The 8,215-nt window shown below is 40.7% G+C and overlaps 1 long non-coding RNA gene across 1 annotated transcript; it reads right to left on the minus strand.

Moving 5' to 3' along the window:
- Positions 1-380: 380 nt before the first annotated feature.
- LOC110015493 lies at positions 381-3,802 on the minus strand. Its single transcript, XR_002290698.2, has 3 exons — positions 836-3,802; positions 622-721; positions 381-525 (listed from the first exon to the last, which is right to left on the minus strand). It is a non-coding gene; the product is annotated as an uncharacterized LOC110015493 (long non-coding RNA).
- Positions 3,803-8,215: the final 4,413 nt, after the last annotated feature.

The raw sequence follows: 8,215 nt of genomic DNA on the forward strand, positions 1-8,215 counted from the left end.
ACATTATTTTATTTTGAATTTTTCTTATTCTAAATTAACTCCCTAGCACACATTTATCTTTATTTTTTTTACCATTTTCCTTTTTTTTTTTTTGCATTTGTTTAAGTTGAACCAGGATGTAGGAGGAGTTTACTTAAAATATCCCAAGAAGCAGATTTTTCTGATTTCATATTTCAGGAGCATCAATGTTTTTCTAAGCAGACAGTCAACATGGCTCACAGAGAAATACCTTTGTTTGTGTTTGTTCTGCTTGTTTTGAGCAGTGCTGAAGGTTGGAGCATTACAGAATCTGAAGCAGCAGTTAAAACACCTGGAGAGTCCCACAGACTCACCTGTACAACATCTGGATTTGGTTTTAGAGGCTCAGTGTGGAACTGGATCAGACAGACTCACGGGAAAGGACTGGAGTGGATCGCTTTGGTGCACACATCCAGCAGCCCTATCTATTACTCAGAGTCAGTGAAGAACAGATTTACCATCTTCAGAGATGACTCCAGCAGTAAAGTTTATCCACAGATGAGCAATCTGAAGGCAGAAGACACAGCAATGTATTACTGTGCAGAAGAGACACACTGACTGAAGTGTTTGAAGAGTCACACACAAAATAATTCCTCTGTTTACCACTGAAACAGGAAACAGGAGCTGGAGAGTGTCTGTGTTATAGTTTAAAAATCACAATGTCATGATATCAAGGACTTGAGGCAGACCCAGGTGCTGGAACCTGGAAGGAAAACAGGAGAGTATGAGGTAAGTTAGTTGATTTATTTTTGTAGGATGTAGATCCCATGACGAGGATTTCGGCCGAGGACAGCAGGTGAGTAGTAGAGCACGTAACTGCAATCCTGGCTTGAAGTCGTGGCGTGGCTGGAGGTTTTCTCTAGTGGCTGAGTTGGAGGATTGGCATAAACAGGTAACGAGCCGAGCTTGAGGAGGACTGATAGTTCTGGAGGCAATCCCAGGTTAACACTTGTGGTGGGTTTTTCCTGAAACAAGGCATAGGGGAGTAATTACTTGAGGTCAAAATTTCTAGAGCGAGAACATGAATGACCTGACTATGCACCATGGAGGAGCAACGAACTGGCGATGAATGCTGGATGTTGGTCTCATTAAGAAGAGCTGCAGGTAGATGAGCTGAGTGGAAACAGCTGGGAGTCCTCAGGAGAAGAGCAGAGAGTGGAGGGGGAGGAGCGCTGCCAGAGGCACCATGACACACAAACTACAAATCATTGTCAGCATGGCCGGCCCACCCTATACGCAAATTACGCAGCCGTGTAGGGCCCTGCCGTCACCAACAGGGCCCCAAAGTGGCAAAAAAAAGGCCCAAATCTGGCAACCCATTTAATAGCACTTCCCTACCAACGTGCGCTGCGAATGTTGAGCAAAAGAATGTTGCCTGCACTTTAATGATCCTCCCTTTCAACATACCTGAACCAATCTGGCAACCCAAATAATTACGTTATGCCACTCTTAGCAATGATTGGTCAACATCTGAGCCTAGCACAGTGTGCATTTACGAGCGCAAGTTGTCACATTGATCAAAGGGACCACAAGAGAACTTGCCAAAGAGACTTTTTCATCAGGCGCTGAAAAAAGATGAAGAACTTTAACATCAATCACAAGGTAAGTTTGGAGGATGTTGGGGCCGTATTTTTACATGATCCTGGCCTTTCTGTGCGCAGCTGCACGATTAACGTAAAATACTTATCGATACGAGGTAAAGTTTGTACATAAATTACCCGTTTGTCATAATTTCCAAATGCAAAACTCGATAATAATTCTGATATCCAAGTTTTCAAAGATGAGGTCGAACTTGACCTTCCAAAACGGTGGAGAGCATAGAAAAGTAGATAATGATAATGGTATGGTGGCTGATAAATGTTTTAAGTCACGTTATCTTATTGTTTAATTGTTTTGCTAACACATGTTTAGTGCGATCTGCATTTTCCAGTTTATGTCAGTATAAAAACTGTTGTAAATCTGTTATAGAAAGTCAGGTAATCTGACTTTTTCAACATTGAGTGTGTCTAAAAATCTTGCGTTGGCATGGAATATGGAGAATCAAAGCTGCCAAATACAAATTGGAAATAAAGATTCTCATTTATAAATGACAAACAAAATAAATGCCCTGATAATCAGGCCGGCCCTGATTATCAGGAATGGGATGTGAAGGAATCAAAGAGAAGATCAGGCTTAACTAAAACTTTAAACAAACCTAATAGAAAAAATTTAGCTGACAAAAAAAAAAAAAAAATCTATGAAAGAAGGAAGAAACTAAAGATGGCCTGACCAGGATGTACTAAAAACTGAATCAGATGAATGCTAATTAATATAAACAGAAACAGCTGAATACCGTAATCTGTATTTAGACTTAGAGGCAGGTTATTAACTGCATCAACCCAAAGAGAGGAAACAGATGCAGAAAATCCCTGAAACATTTATTATGAGACAAAAGAAATAATTTAGTCAGTGCAGCAGTTAGACCAAGAAATAGATACAAGAGAAACATGTTTGGAACTAAAAAAAAACCACGAAGATTATTTTAAAACTAAAAACATTTGCTAATATCAGTGTAGACTAAAGAAATGTGTTAGTTATGAGCAAATTATAACACAAGGAATAAAGATACGTGTGACAAACAAATGACCTGAAAATGTAATGAAAAGCAAATTATTAGATTTACCAAGACAACTAGATAATAGATAAAAGATCTTTAGATTTAACAACTAAGATCTGATGTAACCTTTGACGTCAGGAAAAAAGAAAATAAGTTAAACCCAAAAATGTCACTAAATACATGAAGAAACATCCATGTTTATAATTTGAACAAGAACAACTAGTTCAGTTTGATATTTTTTAAGTGTCATGCACTCGTGTGCCCAGCCCGCATGGGCTTTTATGACACTGGAAGACAGAATACAGAAAATGCCATCACATAACTAAAATACCCAAATACAAAAATCCACCCAATCAGAGCTTAACGAGAATACAAAGAGACCATTCTTATGGTCCATGCCTTTGCCAAAAAAAGTCGCCAAACAGAAAATTTTATTTTGAAAATGGCAACTTAAATTTTATCTTGAGATAACCAAAACAAATCAAGACATTTCGTTTGTATTAATAAGTTCGTAATTTTGGTTTTTGAAGCAGTTTCTGTTACGGGAAATCAAGGTGACGCAAATGCAGGAACAAAGAAGGAAGTGAAGTGAGGAGAAGTATTTAATATAACTAAGGAATCCTGTCCATTGAAACAAGCCAAGCAAACCAGGAACATAATGAACAAACAGAAACTACACTGCGACACAGACTGCTGAAACAGGTGATCTTAAATAATACGAGAAACCAATTAACTAAATGCAAGCAGCTGTCAGGAATGACAGGAAAGGAGGAGGATGATAATGTAGCTGTTTTCTGCCTGTCGGGACAGGCCACTCCAAGACAGCTTGAACTTTGGAGTCATCCATTTGGACAGCACCTGGAGTGACCACATGCCAGAGAAACTCAGTTCGCAAGGTGTGGAAATCGCACTTTTCAGCTTTACAGAAAAGCTGATTCTCCAGCAGGCGCTGAAGGATGGCTCTGACGTGCTGCACATGGACAACAGGGTCTGGTAAAAAAAAAAAAATGTCATCCAAATAAACAAAAACAAAGTTATTAATCATGTCCTTCAGTACATTGTTAATCAAATACTTCATCTTAAAAAAAACTTGATGGCTTGTCAGCCAAGTAGAAACTCCAATCAGTCATCTTCGTCATCTTCATCATCATGTTCTCTGTAGTTCTGCTGCTGGTCTGGCTGCTGGATCCTGTGAGTTTGACTCAGACAAAGACACTGTTCACTGTTGTCCCACCATTAACCATTAAACTGTTTGTCCTCTTCAGGTGTAAAGTGTGAACAGCTGACACAGCCAGGCTCTGTGAGTCTGCAGCCAGGTGAGAGGCTGACCATCACCTGTCAGGTCTCTTATTCTGTGAGCAGCTACTACACAGCTTGGATCAGACAGCCTGCAGGGAAAGGATTGGAGTGGAATGAAATACACTGGAGGCTCTCACTACAAAGATTCATTGAAGAACAAGTTCAGTATGATGATGATGTGATGTTAACCCTTGAGCTCTCTCAGATGACCCCACCCTTACATTGATGTGTTATCCCTACCATGACAAAGGTGTATAAAGGTGGAAAGATTTCATGCAATCCATGGACACCAGTGAGGATCACAAATCATTGAAGAAAAAATGTTCAGCGCACTGTCTAGTGGGTCTAGATGACCCAACTTCCAACGTTAAAATGCCTATAGCACAAGTGTTAATTGCTCACTCGCTCACCATTGATATGGTAACCGAGCTACCCAGCCACACCATAAAGGGGCAACAAACTGGCAATGAATGCTGGGGAAGGTTCCTCTTAGGTGGAGCAGGCAGGTTGATGAGGTGAGTGCCGACAGCTGGGTCCAATCTGGGAAGCAGAGTAGAGAAGGGAGGGGGAAGGAGAGGACTCTCAGAGGCACCATGACAGAGGTGATAAAAAGATCAAAGTTAGTTTTAAAAAATTCAGCTGAATGGAAAGAGTTTCAGTTAAAGCCTTAAACATTATTCCATTTCCAGATATGGTACCAGCAGTAAAGTTTGTCAACAGATAAACAGTTTAAGGATCTAGGACACAGAGGCACATTTACAAGACATTGTTTGGCATAACAGAAAATGTATAAACTTTTAGCTAAGGGGACTTTTAGGTGAGCTAATAAACCTTTTGCATTTGTAACCAGCCTTTTGCCCGTTCTTGTGACAATACGAATAGGTTTTTGCAGTGGAGCCTCTGTCTTGCTCAGTGAAACAAATAACAGAAACACTTAACCCTTTTTTATTTCACTGTTCTTTGTTTTAAGTGGCAGAATATCATATTTCATATTTCATTAATAGAATAGAATAATTAAATAATATTAATTAAAAATTTTAAAGTTTGCACTATCCTGTTGCTAAAGTTAAACATTTATTGAGCCTTTATTCCTTCAAATTAATCTAATTTTACCTTAGAAAATTGAGAATTACTTGATCAAAACATAAATTGATCTGTTTAAATGTCCGCCATCATTTGCCTTAGTGTTTAGAGTCAATGATATCATTCTGTGAGTGAGATAAGAGGAAGGAAGAGTCAATGCAAAATTCAGATGTCTTCTAGTATTCATAGTGTCTTACTGTAAAAATTATGCCAAATAGAATCAGATGCACAGGTGATAGTATCAATTACAAGATGCAGCCTGTTCTTGCTTTGCATTTGCTGGGCAGGTAAAATAATTTTGCTCCAAATATAAAAATGTCCTCAATTCGTGACTGAGAAGTTTATTGTGTGCTTTCTTTTGTTTCTCACCTGGTAAGAAATTGTGCTGAATAAACAACATGGTAGAAAGTTCTCCTAACCACATTAATGTGCTGCTTGTTGTTCTGCAGGTATCAGGGGTCAAACACTGACTGAATCTGAATCAGTGGTTAAAAGACCTGGAGAACCCGAGAAACTGACTTGTACATATTCAGGGTTGGATCAGACAGCCTGCAGGAAAAGGACTGGAATGGATCGCTTATATCAACTCTGGCAGCAGCGACATCTACTACTCTGAGTCAATGAAGCAGTGCAAGCAGTCGAAAGCAGTGCAAGCAGACACGTTAGCCCAAGCATCTACAATCCATTCACAAATTGTGACGTAACTCGCCCTGCGCTGCCTCCCCATGCCCCCTTCTGCGTATCACTGCCGCGCTGCTCCCGTTCTTCTCGACATTTTGACTCACTGGGATGTTGAAAGTCAGCGGAGCCTTGTCCATATTGGGTATGTGGCTGGGTTGTAGGTGTTCGTCGGGGATATTTTTACACCAGTAGGAGCGGAAGATGAATAGCTTTACATTGTTGTTGTTTATTGTAACTGGCTAGAAGTCGCTGCACCACTGTATTCCTTGCTCGGATGGAAAGCGTTTCGTGAAACAAAAGGAAAAGCTTCCTAAGCATTACTGCCCTTAGTCGAATGGTGACAGCAAAAAAGCTTCTCCAAGTTGATCGCTGATCGTTAATCCATCACTCGAGTCGCCTTTTTCCGCTGAAACTCAGCAGCGTCATCTGGACTTGTCGGAGTTTGTTTTCCTGCTTCCTCCACTTGTGAACCATTGATTCATTCATCTTGAATTCTCTCCCAGCTGCTCCCATGTTCCTCCTCGTAACTCATACTGTAACTTGCAGTTTAAACTGTGCTTCAGCCATGTTGTTAACAATGTTGTTCATGCCCACAGTTTCCTCCCCCGTTCTCAAGCTGTCTTCTTATACGTCATACAAGAACACATTAGGTGCACCGCCTCATAAGGTGCCCCCTACATTTTGGAGAACATTTAAAACTTTTAGGTGCATCTTACAGTCGAGAAAATACGGTACCTGAACATTCTGTGAAGTAAGTGCTGAAACTTGTATCTGTTTTTTGTCTGTGCCCAAGGGATGCGGTCATATCTATCACCAGGAACCAACTATACCAGGAATAGCTGGTCTCTTAACCTAGTGCTTTCAAAGATGGACACAGAGCCATTGTATGCCATGACTTAATTTACACATGTTGGGTAATAAAACCTGCTTGCCCTGTGGGGGCACTCGGAGCAGTGCAGATCAGAGCAGAAGCGGATCACGTTTTCTGCGGACGCCACTGGCTCTCCCTTTTTCAAAAGGTTTGAAACTTCATACAGACTTTTGTGATTTTTACTTTTTGATATCCTTAACCATCCGAACCTGGGAAGGTCTCACAAACTCCATGCTGGGATCTTACAGCTACAGGCCGCAGCAGGCTCATCTCCCAGAATCCGCCACACAAGCATGGAAGAATGGGGGGGGGCATGCAGGCTATGGGAGTTTGACACTTCCGATCATTTTCCTTGCCAACGTACAGTCTTTGGCGAACAAGATGGATGACCTCATCAGCAGGCTGGCTACACACTGATACATCCAGGATTGCTCCGTTTTTTCCCTTTGTGACACATGACGAGGGACATCGAACGAGGCCAAATCTCGCTGCGCCAGTGACTGCGGGAAAACGCGTGGCGGGGGGACAGCGATTTTTGTTAAATAGACTTGGAGATCCAAGAACACCATTATCTCTCAGTCTTGTGGAGTCAATGTGGAATATCTAACTGTTAAATTTAGGCCATTCTACCTACGAAAGGAACCTACAGTGTAAATTTTTTTTTTTTTTTATCTTATTCCGTTTGTTCCCTTTTGGGGTCACAGGGCTGCCGAAGCCTATCCCAGCGAAGGCAGGGGACACCCTGAACAGGTCGCTAGTTTTGTGCAGGGTCACAAATCACACACCCATTCACATTCATACCTATGGACAATTTAGAGTTGCCAATTAATCTACGAAGCATGTTTTAGGACAATGGGGGGAACCCTGAAACTCCAGAGAGAACACACACATGCACTGAAGGAACATGCAAACTCCACACAGAAAGGTCCCCCGTTGATGTTCTTTTTCAGATCCCCCAGCCGGGACTTGAACCAGGGACCTTCTTGCCGTGAGGCGAGAGCGCAAACCACTGCACCACCATGCAGCCCACGGTGCAAGTTCAATTTCCCAAATCCATCAATGATCACCGTTAAATGGAATTTCCAGTCGAAATCTATTTAAAAGAACTTTTCAAACCTAAACTATTTAAAAAACATATTTTTTTTCTCTCATTGATGCATTTTTTCTGTCTGATGTCTTTAATCTTTTCTTTCTGTCTCTCTGCAAATCTAGATAGTCAATCATGTAAATCCAGAATCTCCTCCCCTTCTGACTGTGTGTTATAAATGATTCAGATAAGTGTTTACAGTCAGTCTCACTTTTCACCATGAATGTTGCACAAAGCATTTTGATCTTGGCTCTTTTTTCAGGAGAGTAAATTCTGTATCCAGAAGATGAAAAGAAAAGGACATCTGTCCTCTAAACTGTGTTTGTTTGATAGTGGAACTGGAACCAGATTTGCAGAAAGTCTGCAGTTTTTTATCTCCAAAGATTCTTCCCAAAATGCAATTTTTTTGGTGGTTAAAAGTCTCAGAGAAGACGACGCTGCAGTTTATTATTGTACACAAGAATCACAGTGACACTAGAAACAAGAGCGCTGTACAATAAAATGGCTAAAATGACAGAAATTAAGCTTCTATGTTTATATTTTAAAGATTAAAATCAATTAACAACTTTTAAATCCAGAG

This window comes from Oryzias latipes, chromosome 8 (assembly GCF_002234675.1).
Source record: "Oryzias latipes chromosome 8, ASM223467v1".
NCBI classification, from domain to species: Eukaryota; Metazoa; Chordata; class Actinopteri; order Beloniformes; family Adrianichthyidae; genus Oryzias; species Oryzias latipes.